The sequence below is a fragment of the Hyperolius riggenbachi genome, chromosome 10 (genome assembly GCF_040937935.1).
Source record: "Hyperolius riggenbachi isolate aHypRig1 chromosome 10, aHypRig1.pri, whole genome shotgun sequence".
Taxonomy (NCBI): Eukaryota; Metazoa; Chordata; class Amphibia; order Anura; family Hyperoliidae; genus Hyperolius; species Hyperolius riggenbachi.
In genome coordinates, this window is record NC_090655.1 from 266,008,783 (window position 1) to 266,025,175 (window position 16,393).

The following is a 16,393-nucleotide window of genomic DNA, read 5'->3' on the forward strand; positions in this document are numbered from 1 at the left end:
ATCAGATTATTAATGCTTGAACTTGATCATGTAAACTAAAAGAAAAGAAAAAAAAAACAAAATAGCTTTTTTTTAAAGTGGATCCGAGATGAAAAACTAACTATAACGAGTAACTTGTCTATATATATCTTATCTAAAGTTTAGATAGTTTACACAACAAATCTAGCTGCAAACGATAATAGAATACAATTAATAGAATATTCTTTCTTCCTGTGATACAATGACAGCAGCCATGTTGTTTGTAAATATTACACAGCGGCAGGAGTATCTGCATCTTGCTCCTCCCCTCTGCCTCTGAAATCTCTGGCTAGTAATACCTCCCCCCCCCCCCCTCCTGCCCAGACTGAGCTCCCATGAGCCCTTGCTACTGTCTTAAAGTGCCCTGGCTCTCTGAAAACCTGTGGACATGGCTTGTTTAGTTTATAGGGAATTACAGTATTAAAACAAAAAAGTATTTGGCTTAAGGAATGCCCTATAAACAATAGGAAAGGAACCCAATTATGCAATGTGTAAAAGTTAATCTCGAATCCACTTTAAACACTGAGAAACAGGCACTTAGTCAGGCTACTGAGGAGAGCTGGGTCCTTCCTGGCCAGTGTGTTGCTCTCATGTGTTTGTGGATGTCCCGAGATAGAGCAGAGTGGTTTTGCACAACTCACAACTGAATGGGCTGTGCATCTGACGGGACACAAGGGGGGTGCCGCAGGACAGAGGGGATGTACTCAACCCTCCCAACTTTTTGAGATAAGAAAGGGGGACACTTACACCACACGCATGTCACACCCCTAATCACACCCACAGCAACCCCCTAGTCATGCATACCATAAAGTTTTCATGAGAAAAATATGTTGTTTTATAATTCAATCCACACTGGTCTTTTCTATGCTTTTTCATTTTCCTTCAGATTCATATTTTGATATAAGAAATATAGCAATTTAAAGGATGGGAATAAAGTTTAGAGTCAATTAAACACATTTTCAGTATATAAAATACATATATTTACACAGATCTGTACATGAGTCCTAAAAGAGGGACAAATGAGGAAGAAAGAGGGACGGGGTTCCCAAAGAGGGACTTTCCCTCTGAAAAAGGGACAGTTAGGAGCTATGCATACCTTCAAACTCTTCCGGCTATTGTGCGGTGTTTAGGTGAAGAGGTCAAGGGAAGGTCAGAGGCCACAGCTGCTGGAGTGTGACAGCCGGGCAAAGGAGAGCAGAGTATGCTGGGGGGCGGAGTCACAGGAGAAGTGTGGGGAAGCAGACACAGCGCAGGTGAGGGGAATGCTTGTAAGGAATGAGGAGAGCAGTCATGTGGGGCTTAACTTCTGCTTTGTAACTGCTCACTTCTGTATTGTAAGCAAGTCCCACAGTGACAGTACTCTGTTCCCCTGTGTAATTCCTCAGCTGCTCTCCATCCTGACTTCTGCTCACATCGGGACACAAGCAGGCTGCTGCAGGAGGCGGGATCATGCCTCCCACCTGTTACAGTCACGTGGAAATTGGGACGATTGGGATGTATGCTAATATGTACGGGTAATTCTGCCTCTTCCTCCCAGCCTGGTGCAAGAAACTGACACTTCCTGTAACTCTGGAACCACATCCATATGATATGACATACACTGACCACATAGGGGAACACAGGCAGGTGACATGGGAACAGCCAATTGTTACACTAACCACAGAGGTTGGCACAGGAACAGCCAATGGCTGTCCCCCTACGTGGTCAGTGTACATTATGAAAGCTCTACATCTCAAGTCTGGGGACCACTAATAATAAAAATTAGTATTTTAATTATGTTAATAATATGTCTGATGTGTCCATACCTCCCAACTTTTTGAGATGAGAAAGAGGGACACTTAAGCCACGCCCCTGCCACACCGCTGACCACGCCACCTTCACACCCCTAGTCACGCACACCATAATGATTTCATAAGAAAAATATGGTGTTTTAAAATTCAAACCACACTGTTCCTTTCTATCCTGATTCATTTTTCTTCATATGAACATTTTAAAATTAGTAAAATATAAATTTAAAGGATGGGAATAAAGTTTAGAGTCAATCAAACACATTTTTAGTAGAAAAATATATATATATTTACATAGCAAGAGGGACAAAGACAGTCCTGAAAGAGGGACAAATGAGGAGGAAAGAGGGACAGTGGGGCAGTTGGGAGTTATGTGTGTCAGTAGAGGAGGCTGTTGTGCAGCAACCGAAAATAATAGCAGCAATAATGATAATAGGGTGGCTGAATGCAGGTGATTTCACAAACACAGGCTGCAGTTAGCTTACTCACCACAAGATGGCGAACACACAAACAGGAAGTGATTATGATTAAGAAAGGAAGTTATTTGACGAGAAGTTGCAGGAAGTGAAAAGGAGACGTTGTTGAAAAAGGTAATTTTGTGATTCTTGCTATATACCTGCAAATATATGTTTGTTGGGCATTGCACAGGATGTAGCATACACTGCAGTGAAGGAGATTAGTATAGAAGTGTATGGGGGAGCAGTGGGGAGATTAGTGGGGGGATTAGTACAGACATGGGTATGGGGGAGCAGTGGGGAGATTAGTACAGACATGGGTGTGGGGGAGCAGTGGGGGATTAGTACAGACATGGGTATGGGGAGCAGTGGGGGGATTAGTACAGACATGGGTATGGGGGAGCAGTGGGGGGATTAGTACAGACATGGGTATGGGAGAGCAGTGGGGGGATTAGTACAGACATGGGTATGGGGGAGCAGTGGGGGGATTAGTACAGACATGGGTATGGGAGAGCAGTGGGGGGATTAGTGGGGAGATTAGTACAGACATGGGTATGGGGGAGCAGTGGGGAGATTAGTACAGACATGGGTATGGGGGAGCAGTAGGGAGATTAGTACAGACATGGGTATGGGGGAGCAGTGGGGGGATTAGTACAGACATGGGTATGGGAGAGCAGTGGGGGGATTAGTGGGGAGATTAGTACAGACATGGGTATGGGGGAGCAGTAGGGAGATTAGTACAGACATGGGTATGGGGGAGCAGTGGGGAGATTAGTACAGACATGGGTATGGGGGAGCAGTAGGGAGATTAGTACAGACATGGGTATGGGGAGCAGTGGGGGGATTAGTACAGACATGGGTATGGGAGAGCAGTGGGGGGATTAGTACAGACATGGGTATGGGGGAGCAGTGGGGGGATTAGTACAGACATGGGTATGGGGAAGCAGTGGGGGATTAGTACAGACATGGGTATGGGGAGCAGTGGGGGGATTAGTACAGACATGGGTATGGGGGAGCAGTGGGGAGATTAGTACAGACATGGGTATGGGGGAGCAGTGGGGAGATTAGTACAGACATGGGTATGGGAGAGCAGTGGGTGGATTAGTACAGACATGGGTATGGGGGAGCAGTGGGGAGATTAGTACAGACATGGGTATGGGGGAGCAGTGGGGGGATTAGTACAGACATGGGTATGGGGGAGCAGTGGGGGGATTAGTACACATATGGGTGTGGAGAGCAGTGGGGGGATTAGTACAGACATGGGTATGGGGGAGCAGTGGGGGATTAGTACAGACATGGGTATGGGGAGCAGTGGGGGGATTAGTACAGACATGGGTATGGGGGAGCAGTGGGGGGATTAGTACAGACATGGGTATGGGAGAGCAGTGGGGGGATTAGTACAGACATGGGTATGGGGGAGCAGTGGGGGGATTAGTACAGACATGGGTATGGGAGAGCAGTGGGGGGATTAGTGGGGAGATTAGTACAGACATGGGTATGGGGGAGCAGTGGGGAGATTAGTACAGACATGGGTATGGGGGAGCAGTAGGGAGATTAGTACAGACATGGGTATGGGGGAGCAGTGGGGGGATTAGTACAGACATGGGTATGGGAGAGCAGTGGGGGGATTAGTGGGGAGATTAGTACAGACATGGGTATGGGGGAGCAGTAGGGAGATTAGTACAGACATGGGTATGGGGGAGCAGTGGGGAGATTAGTACAGACATGGGTATGGGGGAGCAGTAGGGAGATTAGTACAGACATGGGTATGGGGAGCAGTGGGGGGATTAGTACAGACATGGGTATGGGAGAGCAGTGGGGGGATTAGTACAGACATGGGTATGGGGGAGCAGTGGGGGGATTAGTACAGACATGGGTATGGGGAAGCAGTGGGGGATTAGTACAGACATGGGTATGGGGAGCAGTGGGGGGATTAGTACAGACATGGGTATGGGGGAGCAGTGGGGAGATTAGTACAGACATGGGTATGGGGGAGCAGTGGGGAGATTAGTACAGACATGGGTATGGGAGAGCAGTGGGTGGATTAGTACAGACATGGGTATGGGGGAGCAGTGGGGAGATTAGTACAGACATGGGTATGGGGGAGCAGTGGGGGGATTAGTACAGACATGGGTATGGGGGAGCAGTGGGGGGATTAGTACAGACATGGGTATGGGGGAGCAGTGGGGGGATTAGTACAGACATGGGTATGGGAGAGCAGTGGGGGGATTAGTGGGGAGATTAGTACAGACATGGGTATGGGGGAGCAGTAGGGAGATTAGTACAGACATGGGTATGGGGGAGCAGTAGGGAGATTAGTACAGACATGGGTATGGGAGAGCAGTGGGTGGATTAGTACAGACATGGGTATGGGGGAGCAGTGGGGAGATTAGTACAGATATGGGTGTGGAGAGCAGTGGGGGGATTAGTACAGACATGGGTATGGGGGAGCAGTGGGGGATTAGTACAGACATGGGTATGGGGAGCAGTGGGGGGATTAGTACAGACATGGGTATGGGGGAGCAGTGGGGGGATTAGTACAGACATGGGTATGGGAGAGCAGTGGGGGGATTAGTACAGACATGGGTATGGGGGAGCAGTGGGGGGATTAGTACAGACATGGGTATGGGAGAGCAGTGGGGGGATTAGTGGGGAGATTAGTACAGACATGGGTATGGGGGAGCAGTGGGGAGATTAGTACAGACATGGGTATGGGGGAGCAGTAGGGAGATTAGTACAGACATGGGTATGGGGGAGCAGTGGGGGGATTAGTACAGACATGGGTATGGGAGAGCAGTGGGGGGATTAGTGGGGAGATTAGTACAGACATGGGTATGGGGGAGCAGTAGGGAGATTAGTACAGACATGGGTATGGGGGAGCAGTGGGGAGATTAGTACAGACATGGGTATGGGGGAGCAGTAGGGAGATTAGTACAGACATGGGTATGGGGAGCAGTGGGGGGATTAGTACAGACATGGGTATGGGAGAGCAGTGGGGGGATTAGTACAGACATGGGTATGGGGGAGCAGTGGGGGGATTAGTACAGACATGGGTATGGGGAAGCAGTGGGGGATTAGTACAGACATGGGTATGGGGAGCAGTGGGGGGATTAGTACAGACATGGGTATGGGGGAGCAGTGGGGAGATTAGTACAGACATGGGTATGGGGGAGCAGTGGGGAGATTAGTACAGACATGGGTATGGGAGAGCAGTGGGTGGATTAGTACAGATATGGGTATGGGGGAGCAGTGGGGAGATTAGTACAGACATGGGTATGGGGGAGCAGTGGGGGGATTAGTAGAGACATGGGTATGGGGGAGCAGTGGGGGGATTAGTACAGACATGGGTATGGGGAAGCAGTGGGGGATTAGTACAGACATGGGTATGGGGAGCAGTGGGGGGATTAGTACAGACATGGGTATGGGGAGCAGTGGGGGGATTAGTACAGACATGGGTATGGGGGAGCAGTGGGGATATTAGTACAGACATGGGTATGGGGGAGCAGTGGGGAGATTAGTACAGACATGGGTATGGGGGAGCAGTGGGGGGATTAGTACAGACATGGGTATGGGAGAGCAGTGGGGGGATTAGTGGGGAGATTAGTACAGACATGGGTATGGGGGAGCAGTAGGGAGATTAGTACAGACATGGGTATGGGGGAGCAGTAGGGAGATTAGTACAGACATGGGTATGGGGAGCAGTGGGGGGATTAGTACAGACATGGGTATGGGAGAGCAGTGGGGGGGATTAGTACAGACATGGGTATGGGGGAGCAGTGGGTGGATTAGTACAGACATGGGTATGGGGGAGCAGTGGGGAGATTAGTACAGACATGGGTATGGGGGAGCAGTGGGGGGATTAGTACAGACATGGGTATGGGGGAGCAGTGGGTGGATTAGTACAGACATGGGTATGGGGGAGCAGTGGGGGATTAGTACAGACATGGGTATGGGGAGCAGTGGGGGGATTAGTACAGACATGGGTATGGGGGAGCAGTGGGGATATTAGTACAGACATGGGTATGGGGGAGCAGTGGGGAGATTAGTACAGACATGGGTATGGGGAGCAGTGGGGGGATTAGTACAGACATGGGTATGGGAGAACAGTGGGGGGATTAGTACAGACATGGGTATGGGGAGCAGTGGGGGGATTAGTACAGACATGGGTATGGGGGAGCAGTGAGGGGATTAGTACAGACATGGGTATGGGGAGCAGTGGGGGGATTAGTACAGACATGGGTATGGGGGAGCAGTGAGGGGATAAGTACAGACATGGGTATGGGGAGCAGTGGGGGGATTAGTACAGACATGGGTATGGGAGAGCAGTGGGGGGATTAGTACAGACATGGGTATGGGGGAGCAGTGGGTGGATTAGTACAGACATGGGTATGGGGGAGCAGTGGGGAGATTAGTACAGACATGGGTATGGGGGAGCAGTGGGGAGATTAGTACAGACATGGGTATGGGGGAGCAGTGGGGGGATTAGTACAGACATGGGTATGGGGGAGCAGTGGGGAGATTAGTACAGACATGGGTATGGGGGAGCAGTGGGGGGATCAGTACAGACATGGGTATGGGGGAGCAGTGGGGAGATTAGTACAGACATGGGTATGGGGGAGCAGTGGGGAGATTAGTACAGACATGGGTATAGGGGAGCAGTGGGGAGATCAGTACAGACATGGGTATGGGGGAGCAGTGGGGGGATTAGTACAGACATGGGTATGGGGGAGCAGTGGGGAGATTAGTACAGACATGGGTATGGGGGAGCAGTGGGGGGATTAGTACAGACATGGGTATGGGGGAGCAGTGGGGGGATTAGTACAGACATGGGTATGGGGAGCAGTGGGGGATTAGTACAGACATGGGTATGGGGGAGCAGTGGGGGGAGTAGTACAGACATGGGTATGGGGGAGCAGTGGGGAGATTAGTACAGACATGGGTGTGGGGGAGCAGTGGGGGGATTAGTACAGACATGGGTATGGGGAAGCAGTGGTGAGATTAGTACAGACATGGGTATGGGGAGCAGTGGGGAGATTAGTATAGACATGGGGGAGCAGTGGGGGGATTAGTACAGACATGGGTATGGGGGAGCAGTGGGAGGATTAGTACAGACATGGGTATGGGGAGCAGTGGGGGGGTTAGTACAGACATGGGTATGGGGGAGCAGTGGGGATATTAGTACAGACATAGGTATGGGGGAGCAGTGAGGGGATTAGTACAGACATGGGTATGGGGGAGCAGTGGGGGGATTAGTACAGACATGGGTATGGGGGAGCAGTGGGGGGATTAGTACAGACATGGGTATGGGGGAGCAGTGGGGGGATTAGTACAGACATGGGTATGGGGGAGCAGTGGGGGGATTAGTACAGACATGGGTATGGGGGAGCAGTGGGGAGATTAGTACAGATATGGGTATGGGGGAGCAGTGGGGAGGATTAGTACAGACATGGGTATGGGGGAGCAGTGGGGGGATTAGTACAGATATGGGTGTGGGGGAGCAGTGGGGATATTAGTACAGACATGGGTATGGGGCAGCAGTGGGGGGGATTAGTACAGACATGGGTATGGGGGAGCAGTGGGGGGATTAGTACAGACATGGGTATGGGGGAGCAGTGGGGGGATTAGTACAGATATGGGTGTGGGGGAGCAGTGGGGATATTAGTACAGACATGGGTATGGGGCACCAGTGGGGGGGATTAGTACAGACATGGGTATGGGGGAGCAGTGGGGGGATTAGTACAGACATGGGTATGGGGCAGCAGTGGGGGGATTAGTACAGACATGGGTATGGGGGAGCAGTGAGGAGATTAGTACAGACATGGGTATGGGGGAGCAGTGGGGGATTAGTATAGACATGGGTATGGGGGAGCAGTGGGGAGATTAGTACAGACATGGGTATGGGGGAGCAGTGGGGGGATTAGTACAGACATGGGTATGGGGGAGCAGTGGGGGGATTAGTACAGACATGGGTATGGGGGAGCAGTGGGGAGGATTAGTACAGACATGGATATGGGGGAGCAGTGGGGGATTAGTACAGACATAGGTATGGGGGAGCAGTGGGGAGGATTAGTACAGACATGGGTATGGGGGAGCAGTGGGGGGATTAGTACAGACATGGGTATGGGGGAGCAGTGGGGGGATTAGTACAGACATGGGTATGGGGGAGCAGTGGGGAGATTAGTACAGACATGGGTATGGGTGAGCAGTGGGGAGATTAGTACAGACATGGGTATGGGCGAGCAGTGGGGGGATTAGTACAGACATGGGTATGGGGGAGCAGTGTGGGGGGATTAGTACAGATATGGGTATGGGGGAGCAGTGAGGGATTAGTACAGACATGGGTATGGGGGAGCAGTGGGGGGAATAGTACAGACATGGGTATGGGGGAGCAGTGGGGAGGATTAGTACAGACATGGGAATGGGGGAGCAGTGGGGAGATTAGTACAGACATGGGTATGGGCGAGCAGTGGGGAGGGATTAGTACAGACATGGGTATAGGGGAGCAGTGGGGAGGGATTAGTACAGACATGGGTATGGGGGAGCAGTGGGGATATTAGTACAGACATGGGTATGGGGGAGCAGTGGGGGGATTAGTACAGACAGGTATGGGGGAGCAGTGGAGGGATTAGTACAGACATGGGTATGGGGGAGCAGTGGGGGATTAGTACAGACATGGGTATGGGGGAGCAGTGGGGAGATTAGTGGGGAGATTAGTACAGACATGGGTATGGGGGAGCAGTGGGGGGATTAGTACAGACATGGGTATGGGGGAGCAGTGGGGAGATTAGTGGGGAGATTAGTACAGACATGGGTATGGGGGAGCAGTGGGGAGATTAGTATAGACATGGGTATGGGGGAGCAGTGGGGAGATTAGTACAGACATGGGTATGGGGGAGCAGTGGGGGGATTAGTACAGACATGGGTATGGGGGAGCAGTGGGGGGATTAGTACAGACAGGTATGGGGGAGCAGTGGAGGGATTAGTACAGACATGGGTATGGGGGAGCAGTGGGGGATTAGTACAGACATGGGTATGGGGGAGCAGTGGGGAGATTAGTACAGACATGGGTATGGGGGAGCAGTGGGGAGATTAGTACAGACATGGGTATGGGCGAGCAGTGGGGGGATTAGTACAGACATGGGTATGGGGGAGCAGTGGGGGGATTAGTACAGACATGGGTATGGGGGAGCAGTGGAGGGATTAGTACAGACATGGGTGTGGGGGAGCAGTGGGGAGATTAGTACAGACATGGGTATGGGGGAGCAGTGGGGAGATTAGTACAGACATGGGTATGGGGGAGCAGTGGGGAGATTAGTACAGACATGGGTATGGGCGAGCAGTGGGGGGATTAGTACAGACATGGGTATGGGCGAGCAGTGGGGGGATTAGTACAGACATGGGTATGGGGGAGCAGTGGAGGGATTAGTACAGACATGGGTGTGGGGGAGCAGTGGGGAGATTAGTACAGACATGGGTATGGGGGAGCAGTGGGGAGATTAGTATAGACATGGGTATGGGGGAGCAGTGGGGAGGATTAGTACAGACATGGGTATGGGGGAGCAGTGGGGGGATTAGTACAGACATGGGTATGGGGGAGCAGTGGGGGGATTAGTACAGACAGGTATGGGGGAGCAGTGGAGGGATTAGTACAGACATGGGTATGGGGGAGCAGTGGGGGATTAGTACAGACATGGGTATGGGGGAGCAGTGGGGAGATTAGTACAGACATGGGTATGGGGGAGCAGTGGGGAGATTAGTACAGACATGGGTATGGGCGAGCAGTGGGGGGATTAGTACAGACATGGGTATGGGGGAGCAGTGGGGAGATTAGTACAGACATGGGTATGGGGGAGCAGTGGGGGGATTAGTACAGACATGGGTATGGGGGAGCAGTGGGGGATTAGTACAGACATGGGTATGGGGGAGCAGTGGGGGGATTAGTACAGACATGGGTATGGGGAAGCAGTGGGGAGATTAGTACAGACAGGTATGGGGGAGCAGTGGGGGGGATTAGTACAGACATGGGGGAGCAGTGGGGAGATTAGTACAGACATGGGTATGGGGGAGCAGTGGGGAGATTAGTACAGACATGGGTATGGGGGAGCAGTGGGGAGATTAGTACAGACATGGGTATGGGGGAGCAGTGGGGAGATTAGTACAGACATGGGTATGGGGGAGCAGTGGGGGATTAGTACAGACATGGGTATGGGGGAGCAGTGGGGGATTAGTACAGACATGGGTATGGGGGAGCAGTGGGGAGATTAGTACAGACATGGGTATGGGGGAGCAGTGGGGAGATTAGTACAGACATGGGTATGGGGGAGCAGTGGGGAGATTAGTACAGACATGGGTATGGGGGAGCAGTGGGGAGATTAGTACAGACATGGGTATGGGGGAGCAGTGGGGAGATTAGTACAGACATGGGTATGGGGGAGCAGTGGGGAGATTAGTACAGACATGGGTATGGGGGAGCAGTGGGGAGATTAGTACAGACATGGGTATGGGGGAGCAGTGGGGAGATTAGCACAGACATAGGTATGGGGGAGCAGTGGGGGGATTAGTACAGACATGGGTATGAGGAGCAGTGGAGGGATTAGTACAGACATGGGTATGGGGGAGCAGTGGGGAGATTAGTACAGACATGGGTATGGGGGAGCAGTGGGGAGATTAGTACAGACATGGGTATGGGGGAGCAGTGGGGGAATTAGTACAGACATGGGTATGGGGGAGCAATGGGGGATTAGTACAGACATGGGTATGGGGAGCAGTGGGGGATTAGTACAGACATGGGTATGGGGGAGCAGTGGGGGGATTAGTACAGACATGGGTATGGAGGAGCAGTGGGGAGATTAGTACAGACATGGGTATGGGGGAGCAGTTGGGAGATTAGTACAGACATGGGTATGGGGGAGCAGTGGGGGGGTTAGTACAGACATGGGTATGGGGGAGCAGTTGGGAGATTAGTACAGACATGGGTATGGGGGAGCAGTGGGGAGATTAGTACAGACATGGGTATGGGGGAGCAGTTGGGAGATTAGTACAGACATGGGTATGGGGGAGCAGTTGGGAGATTAGTACAGACAGGTATGGGGGAGCAGTGGGGAGATTAGTGGGGAGATTAGTACAGACATGGGTATGGGGGAGCAGTCGGGAGATTAGTGGGGAGATTAGTACAGACATGGGTATGGGGGAGCAGTGGGGAGATTAGTGGGGAGATTAGTACAGACATGGGTATGGGGGAGCAGTGGGGAGATTAGTACAGACATGGGTATGGGCGAGCAGTGGGGGGATTAGTACAGACATGGGTATGGGGGAGCAGTTGGGAGATTAGTACAGACATGGGTATGGGGGAGCAGTGGGGAGATTAGTACAGACATGGGTATGGGGGAGCAGTGGGGAGATTAGTACAGACATGGGTATGGGGGAGCAGTGGGGGGATTAGTGGGGAGATTAGTACAGACATGGGTATGGGGGAGCAGTGGGGAGATTAGTGGGGAGATTAGTACAGACATGGGTATGGGGGAGCAGTGGGGAGATTAGTACAGACATGGGTATGGGGGAGCAGTGGGGGGATTAGTGGGGAGATTAGTACAGACATGGGTATGGGGGAGCAGTGGGGAGATTAGTGGGGAGATTAGTACAGACATGGGTAAGGGGGAGCAGTGGGGAGATTAGTACAGACATGGGTAAGGGGGAGCAGTGGGGATATTAGTACAGACATGGGTATGGGGGAGCAGTGGGGAGATTAGTACAGACATGGGTATGGGGGAGCAGTGGGGAGATTAGTACAGACATGGGTATGGGCGAGCAGTGGGGGGATTAGTACAGACATGGGTATGGGGGAGCAGTTGGGAGATTAGTACAGACATGGGTATGGGGGAGCAGTGGGGAGATTAGTACAGACATGGGTATGGGGGAGCAGTGGGGAGATTAGTACAGACATGGGTATGGGGGAGCAGTGGGGGGATTAGTACAGGCATGGGTATGGGAGAGCAGTGGGGGGATTAGTACAGACATGGGTATGGGGGAGCAGTGGGGGGATTAGTACAGACATGGGTATGGGGGAGCAGTTGGGAGATTAGTACAGACATGGGTATAGGGGTGCAGTGGGGAGATTAGTACAGACATGGGTATGGGGGAGCAGTGGGGGATTAGTACAGACATGGGTATGGGGGAGCAGTGGGGAGATTAGTACAGACATGGGTATGGGGGAGCAGTGGGGAGATTAGTACAGACATGGGGGAGCAGTGGGGAGATTAGTACAGACATGGGTATGGGGGAGCAGTGGGGGGATTAGTACAGACATGGGTATGGGGGAGCAGTGGGGGGATTAGTACAGACATGGGTATGAGGAGCAGTGGAGGGATTAGTACAGACATGGGTATGGGGGAGCAGTGGGGAGATTAGTACAGACATGGGTATGGGGGAGCAGTGGGGAGATTAGTACAGACATGGGTATGGAGGAGCAGTGGGGGAATTAGTACAGACATGGGTATGGGGGAGCAATGGGGGATTAGTACAGACATGGGTATGGGGAGCAGTGGGGGATTAGTACAGACATGGGTGTGGGGGAGCAGTGGGGGGATTAGTACAGACATGGGTATGGAGGAGCAGTGGGGAGATTACTACAGACATGGGTATGGGGGAGCAGTTGGGAGATTAGTACAGACATGGGTATGGGGGAGCAGTGGGGGGGTTAGTACAGACATGGGTATGGGGGAGCAGTTGGGAGATTAGTACAGACATGGGTATGGGGGAGCAGTGGGGAGATTAGTACAGACATGGGTATGGGGGAGCAGTTGGGAGATTAGTACAGACATGGGTATGGGGGAGCAGTTGGGAGATTAGTACAGACAGGTATGGGGGAGCAGTGGGGAGATTAGTGGGGAGATTAGTACAGACATGGGTATGGGGGAGCAGTGGGGAGATTAGTGGGGAGATTAGTACAGACATGGGTATGGGGGAGCAGTGGGGAGATTAGTGGGGAGATTAGTACAGACATGGGTATGGGGGAGCAGTGGGGAGATTAGTACAGACATGGGTATGGGGGAGCAGTGGGGAGATTAGTACAGACATGGGTATGGGCGAGCAGTGGGGGGATTAGTACAGACATGGGTATGGGGGAGCAGTTGGGAGATTAGTACAGACATGGGTATGGGGGAGCAGTGGGGAGATTAGTACAGACATGGGTATGGGGGAGCAGTGGGGAGATTAGTACAGACATGGGTATGGGGGAGCAGTGGGGGGATTAGTGGGGAGATTAGTACAGACATGGGTATGGGGGAGCAGTGGGGAGATTAGTGGGGAGATTAGTACAGACATGGGTATGGGGGAGCAGTGGGGAGATTAGTACAGACATGGGTATGGGGGAGCAGTGGGGAGATTAGTACAGACATGGGTATGGGCGAGCAGTGGGGGGATTAGTACAGACATGGGTATGGGGGAGCAGTTGGGAGATTAGTACAGACATGGGTATGGGGGAGCAGTGGGGAGATTAGTACAGACATGGGTATGGGGGAGCAGTGGGGAGATTAGTACAGACATGGGTATGGGGGAGCAGTGGGGGGATTAGTACAGGCATGGGTATGGGAGAGCAGTGGGGGGATTAGTACAGACATGGGTATGGGGGAGCAGTGGGGGGATTAGTACAGACATGGGTATGGGGGAGCAGTTGGGAGATTAGTACAGACATGGGTATAGGGGTGCAGTGGGGAGATTAGTACAGACATGGGTATGGGGGAGCAGTGGGGGATTAGTACAGACATGGGTATGGGGGAGCAGTGGGGAGATTAGTACAGACATGGGTAAGGGGGAGCAGTGGGGATATTAGTACAGACATGGGTATGGGGGAGCAGTGGGGAGATTAGTACAGACATGGGTATGGGGGAGCAGTGGGGAGATTAGTACAGACATGGGTATGGGTGAGCAGTGGGGAGATTAGTACAGACATGGGTATGGGGGAGCAGTGGGGGGATTAGTACAGACATGGGTATGGGGGAGCAGTGGGGGGATTAGTACAGACATGGGTATGGGGGAGCAGTGGGGAAATTAGTACAGACATGGGTATGGGGGAGCAGTGGGGGGATTAGTACAGACATGGGTATGGGGAGCAGTGGGGGGATTAGTACAGACATGGGTATGGGGGAGCAGTGGGGGGATTAGTACAGACATGGGTATGGGGGAGCAGTGGGGAGATTAGTACAGACATGGGTATGGGGGAGCAGTGGGGGGATTAGTACAGACATGGGTATGGGGGAGCAGTGGGGGGATTAGTACAGACATGGGTATGGAGAGCAGTGGGGAGATTAGTACAGACATGGGTATGGGGGAGCAGTGGGGGGATTAGTACAGACATGGGTATGGGGGAGCAGTGGGGATATTAGTACAGACATGGGTATGGGGGAGCAGTGGGGGGATTAGTACAGACATGGGTATGGGGGAGCAGTGGGGGGATTAGTACAGACATGGGTATGGGGAGCAGTGGGGGGTATTAGTACAGACATGGGTATGGGGGAGCAGTGGGGGGATTAGTACAGACATGGGTATGGGGGAGCAGTGGGGATATTAGTACAGACATGGGTATGGGGGAGCAGTGGGGGGATTAGTACAGACATGGGTATGGGGGAGCAGTGGGGGGATTAGTACAGACATGGGTATGGAGAGCAGTGGGGAGATTAGTACAGACATGGGTATGGGGGAGCAGTGGGGGGATTAGTACAGACATGGGTATGGGGGAGCAGTGGGGGGATTAGTACAGACATGGGTATGGGGGAGCAGTGGGGGGATTAGTATAGACATGGGTATGGGGGAGCAGTGGGGATATTAGTACAGACATGGGTATGGGGGTGCAGTGGGGAGATTAGTACAGACATGGGTATGGGGGAGCAGTGGGGAGATTAGTACAGACATGGGTATGGGGGAGCAGTGGGGGGATTAGTACAGACATGGGTATGGGGGAGCAGTGGGGGGATTAGTATAGACATGGGTATGGGGGAGCAGTGGGGATATTAGTACAGACATGGGTATGGGGGAGCAGTGGGGAGATTAGTACAGACATGGGTATGGGGGAGCAGTGGGGAGATTAGTACAGACATGGGTATGGGTGAGCAGTGGGGAGATTAGTACAGACATGGGTATGGGGGAGCAGTGGGGGGATTAGTACAGACATGGGTATGGGGGAGCAGTGGGGGGATTAGTACAGACATGGGTATGGGGGAGCAGTGGGGAGATTAGTACAGACATGGGTATGGGGGAGCAGTGGGGGGATTAGTACAGACATGGGTATGGGGAGCAGTGGGGGGATTAGTACAGACATGGGTATGGGGGAGCAGTGGGGGGATTAGTACAGACATGGGTATGGGTGAGCAGTGGGGAGATTAGTACAGACATGGGTATGGGGGAGCAGTGGGGGGATTAGTACAGACATGGGTATGGGGGAGCAGTGGGGGGATTAGTACAGACATGGGTATGGGGGAGCAGTGGGGGGATTAGTACAGACATGGGTATGGGTGAGCAGTGGGGAGATTAGTACAGACATGGGTATGGGGAGCAGTGGGGGGTATTAGTACAGACATGGGTATGGGGGAGCAGTGGGGGGATTAGTACAGACATGGGTATGGGAGAGCAGTGGGGGGATTAGTACAGACATGGGTGTGGGGGAGCAGTGGGGGGATTAGTACAGACATGGGTATGGGCGAGCAGTGGGGGGATTAGTACAGACATGGGTATGGGGGAGCAGTGGGGAGATTAGCACAGACATGGGTATGGGGGGATCAGTGGGGGGATTAGTACAGACATGGGTATGGGGGAGCAGTGGGGGGATTAGTACAGACATGGGTATGGAGGAGCAGTGGGGGGTATTAGTACAGACATGGGTATGGGGGAGCAGTGGGGGGATTAGTACAGACATGGGTATGGGGGAGCAGTGGGGAGATTAGTACAGACATGGGTATGGGGGAGCAGTGGGAGGATTAGTACAGACATGGGTATGGGGGAGCAGTGGGGGGATTAGTACAGACATGGGTATGGGGGAGCAGTGGGGGGATTAGTACAGACAGGTATGGGGGAGCAGTGGGGAGATTAGTACAGACATGGGTATGGGCGAGCAGTGGGGGGATTAGTACAGACATGGGT

At 52.6% G+C, this 16,393-nt stretch overlaps 1 protein-coding gene across 1 annotated transcript in view; it reads left to right on the plus strand.

Moving 5' to 3' along the window:
* The first annotated feature begins 2,323 nt into the window (after nucleotides 1-2,323).
* Nucleotides 2,324-16,393, plus strand: part of LOC137535401 (zinc finger protein 271-like) — a 44,017-nt gene continuing 29,947 nt past the window's right edge. The window contains exon 1 of the mRNA XM_068257238.1: nucleotides 2,324-2,395. The gene's annotated coding sequence lies outside the window, so the exon portion shown is untranslated. The remainder of the gene's footprint in view (nucleotides 2,396-16,393) is intronic.